Here is a 5518-nt window from a genome sequence, read left to right as displayed (position 1 = left end):
TAAATGGGTTTAGGAGCATTGCTAACGTTACAAGAACCTATAGGGTCACACACAAAGGGCAATTAGATGGAGATTAGGTTCATTTGATGAATCTAAATGATTAGGTTCATATGATGAACCAAATTGGATTAAGAGTAATTCAAAGTAGGCTAATTGAGTTAGACTCAATTTGGTTCATGTGTTAAGTGAATCTAATTTGGACTTAGACTCATTTAATCAATTTAATTCAATGAATAGAGATTTATTAAATTAAAATTGACTTGAACCAATGGTTAGATTAGATTAACCAAGGGAGAGAAGTGGTCAGGTTTGACTTGACTTAAGAGGAAAATGAATGGTCAATTTTGACTTGACCATTTGCCACCTCATTGGTGAGTTGGCATTAAGTGGTCCAATGATGATGCTCCACATCATCATGGTTGCTTAAGTGGAATGCCACCTCATGGGAGTTACCAAGAATTATGACTCTTGGCATCCTATGGAGGTTACAATTCCCCTTAAAGTGGCCGGCCACTTTTGATGAGGAGTTAGTGCATTTTGTGTGCTTGTGTGAAAAACTCCCATCTTCTTCCTCAAGTTCTTCCCTTCTCTCCCTCTCCTCCATGGTTACTAATCTTCTAAGGTTGCTAGCACATCCTTAGAGGTTCTATCCATCGACTTGTTCGTGCGGAAACACATAGAGAGTTGTACACTTGACAACCTCGAGATCCGGCATCACTTGGATGAGCGGGATACGCGAAGGGCTTCGCATCAAGGGTAACATTTCTTCCTTGTAGATCTAGGCTTAGAAACTCGTACGTGAATGTTTTTCGAAATTTTATTTCTTCACATTGATCCGTGGCATGGGGGTTTCGGGGTTCCGCAAAGTAAAAAGCGGTTTTTACGGCCCGAAAAACCCAACATACTACTCTCTAGAGGTGGACGCTACTTAACTATTAACTCTACTTAACTGGTATGATCGAAACCACGAGGAGTCTCTACCGAAAAATTTCGGCAACATCGCCCCTGTACTGGTGACCATAAACTGAGATACATATATAGTATACATCAGCCACAGGTGGCTAGAACATATATCAAACACCCACGCAATTAAATAAGTGTCAAACACCAAAATATCTACTTATTAAATAAAACTCATCTCAGCATGCAATCTAAAACAAGAATGAACTCAAATGACATGGAGTATAAAATACAATCTCAAATATTTCTTATCCACTAAAACACGAAAACTCAATAACATCCCAAGTCTCTCCCATAGTCCTGGCATCACACACCATCCGCACCTCCTCATCGCCTTCCTTTTCTAAAACCTTTCCTTTCCTTTATCTGCAGTAAGAGAAAATGCAATCTATAAGCAAAATTGCTTAGTAAGCGCTATCTAACTCACAAAAACTCGGATATGCATGTATACAAAAAGAATCTGGAAACTGAATGCTTTAAAAAGAAAAGCTGCTCATGCTCATCTAGTAGCAATAAGAAAACTACATGTCCAATAGCAATAAGAAAGCTGCACATCTATTAGCCATAGAAAACTGCACACATTCAGCTAATGGTAAATGAAAACTACACATGTTTAGCTAAGGGTAAATAAAACTGCTCATGTTCAACTAGTAGCAAATGAAAATCTGCACATACTCAAATAATAGCAAATGAAAATCTGCTAAAGTTTAAATCCTATGTAAGGCTTGTTTCATTTGTTCAATACTTATACATTAATACTTCAAAATAATAATAATCTTCTCTTGGGCCCAGGCTTAGTACCAATGCGCGCTCCCTAATATAGACTGTGGTAGCTAGTCATCAGTCCTACGAGGGTAAAGATCTTGGTCTTACCAGGGCCAAGACCTTGGAATTGGTCACCTGGATTTGTTTAATGACAACCTTGGAAGTCGGGTACTAGCCTTTCTTTAAAATAAAATACTTGTTATCTTTTAATATTCTTACAATAAAATGCCTTGACATTTCTTTGAGCACTTGGTGTGCTGCTAATCCCAATTCTTAAAATTTTGGGATCTTATCAAGACCTTAGTCTTCTCTTACTTATAGCTACTCATAATCCTCAAAAAGGTTTAATAGAACACATAATTATTCCACTAAAATACATGGCTGCTCATGCTTGTTAAAATAGTAAATGAAAACTAAAGATAAATCTGCTCATGTATTTCTAGTAGTAAAGAAAACTGGTCATGCTCAACTCATGGCAAATAAAAGCTGCACGTGCTCAATAATAGCAAATGACAACTAGAAAATCTGCTCATGTACATCTATTGCTACACAAACAGAAATGCAAATAAAGAAAGGCTGTTCTAAGCCCTATATGAAATTGTTCTTGCTTGCAAATATGCAATTAAAGAAAAGTTGTTCTAAGCTCTAAACAGAGTTGTTCGTGCTTGCAGAAATGCAAATAAAATTGGGATGCTAAAACTGAGATGCTAATTAAGGTAACAAAGAGATCTAAGTTTGATATGCTAACTTTAAGGCTGATCTTTTCATTGCAGCAAGGAGAAAAACAGCAAGAGCTATAAATCTACAACGTTTCATGCTCTAATAATTCAACAAAAGGTCTATAACTGATATGCAACAGGGATCTAAAATTTGAAATGCTAAAATTAATTGCAATACTATAAAACAACTTCAGGTCATGCATATAAGCAAGAATCAAACTAGAATAACCAAATAGAATATGTGCCACAAGCTTCAGCCATTTACTGATCACGTACATGGATGGTAAGACAACTTTTATGAACTTTGAATTGATATAATAATCATGGCAGCAAGGAAAAACACAAACAGCACTTTAAATTCGGCATTGAGTTCATGGTAGCAACCAATAAAACTACATTCATCACCACAACTTCCTAATACTATGTTTTAAGCACTAAAGCACCTTAATGTGCATACCAACTGAAAACTAGTGTTCACGGTGAAAGAAAAACATGTTGTGCAGTGAAGAAATAATTCTAGGGTTCATGTGTGCTTCGGAAGCAAAGTGAGGAACAAAAGAATTTCGGAGCTATCCTACTGCAGGTGAGTAGCAACTTACCGAGATGTTCTTGGACTTACAACCGAAGAGGAAGGACTTCTAATGCTTCTAGGGTTTCGGTTGGCTTGCGATTTTGGCCTCCTATTCGTGCACACGACTTCCTTCTTGACGAGAGGAGCTCGGATCCGAGAAGAGCTCGCGGAGTTCCCTTTACCCGGCCACCGGAGAAGCCCTAGCTCCTGCTGTGGATTTCGCCTGAGAGAAGCTGCGCCGTCGGGAGAGAAAGGTGAGGTAAAGGAGTTAGGGTTCGGGGAGAGAAAATGATTCCCTTTTTTATAACCTAGGTTATTTATGTTATCAACTTTTGCTTAAGAATATTTCGTGCCTTACTCTTTCACGAAATACTTGCGGAACACTTGGTCAGCCGAATTCGCTTAAGAGTTGGTTCGGCCGGAGATCGCGGGTTCGAACCTCGGCCAAACCTATTTATTTTTTTGAAACTTCCTCCTTTTGGTAAAAATACTAAACGAACTCCAAAAATTACATAAAAATACTCTAAAAATTTCTAAAAACCTCTAGAATATTTTAAGGCATTTCTAAATATTTTTAAATTACTTTTAGGACTCGAAATGAGGAAATTTGGGTTGTTACAGTTGGAGCCAAGTTACGGCTTCGTCGGAACTTCTCGCTAGCAGCTGGTTGCGTAAGGATTGCTTTGATTGTGTTGATGTTGTTGCTGCCTCGAGACTGCCTTTTATAGGCCATTGGAGGCACCTCCAATGCCCCATGGAGGCGCCTCAAACCTTAGATGTTATCCTGAATCGAGCGCTACGATAAACTCCGCTACGTTCTGCTTATCCTGCTTTGAGGTGCCTCCATCAACATTTGAGTCACCTCAAAGCTTTGTCCGAGGCGCCTCAAGATCCTTTGAGGCGCCTCAAGCTCTGTAGTGTGCGAAGTTTGCTCCTTTGTACCTACAAGATACGTTAGTCCCGAAAATACCCTACACCACAAAGTTAGCACATAATATCATAAATATAAAGTACGACAGTCAACGGAGTGTCCGGTTCTGACTTCGGATTTCCTACCGGAAACCCTAGGTCTAACCGACGCCTACTGTTCCTTCTTCCGGGGAACGCGCCCTCACCTACTCCACTCAGGAGAGTTTACCTTTTGTCAGTTTGGTCCTCTAGACCAACTGGACTTTTGCTCGGTGCTCGACTCTTCCGATCTTCATGTTGGATGTCCGGTCCTTGACCCATCCAGTCTTCCACCCGGTTCGCGACACCAGGATTTTAACCTAGGGTTACCGGCCTTAGGATTTTTTCCCAAAGACTTCGACCAACCAAGGCTTTCCGCATAGGGTTACTGCCCCCTATAACCTAGGGTTATCGTCTCCTAGGGTTTTCCACTTGTCTAACCGCAGCTTGGACTTCTGCCTAAGTACAATTAGGACTTTCCTACAAATCTCATTCAACATATTAGAAAATAAAACACCTTAACTTTGAACCCTTTGACATAATCAAAACATAGGTTCTATCGTCAGATGCTTCCCGCACCAACATCCTTTAGTGACATGATCCCTGATAAAGTGGTGCCTAATTTCAATGTGTTTGGTTCTGGAATGATGCACAGGATTTTTTATTAAATTAATTGAGCTAATATTGTCAATTAAAACTTTTACATTTGTAAGGTTTAAGTTAAAGTCTTTTAAGGTGTAAGCAAGTCTGTCATATCCGCTAATCAAATTGTACAAATGTATTTTCACTGAACCCCTTAATTTCGCAATAATGTCGTAGTAACGAGCCCAGGATCGATCTCTCGAGGAACAAACGGTAGGATGTAATCTTAGGATCATATTTTATTCTCATTTTTGGGGTTTTTAATATGAAAATGGGGGTTTAAACTTGAATTTAAATCTAACAAAAGAAAAGCACAGAAAATAATAAATTAATCTAATGCATAAATGAAACCCTAACTATGTGCCAATAATCAAATCACAACGCATTCTCACCCTACGTGTGATTAAACCATCAACACACACTTAAACTAAATATGAAATAACGAGACACAATTGAATTCTAACCTAAAGCAGAATTTAAACCCTAATTTAAAACTTAACAACTAACTAAGCATCAAACAAGAATTAAACTAAATGTATCAATGAAATTACAACTACCAAACATGAATTAAACTTCAACAAAACAAAGAAATGCTAAATTGTAATGATAAGAACTTAACAAACATAAAAGGAATCTGTTCTAAGCTATAAAAAAAATAACAAAATGAAATAAACCATAACCGATTCATTCTCACAATCAATCTAACAAGCAACACACTCTTGCCGTCACACAAGAGTGCCAAAGTCGAGACCACCCAACTCTGGACCTCAGCGAAGAATATCAGTGGCGTATCAGCTCCAAGTATTCTCAGCAATGCCGACGGACCACCCCCGACGAGCTAGAACAACCCAGAACCCCATGAATGGCCGGAAATCTAGATTTCTACTACCCGGAGCTCTCAGGATCTGGGATG

Source organism: Zingiber officinale, chromosome 11A, assembly GCF_018446385.1.
Source record: "Zingiber officinale cultivar Zhangliang chromosome 11A, Zo_v1.1, whole genome shotgun sequence".
NCBI lineage: Eukaryota > Viridiplantae > Streptophyta > Magnoliopsida > Zingiberales > Zingiberaceae > Zingiber > Zingiber officinale.
Note: the sequence above shows the minus strand (reverse complement) of the source record.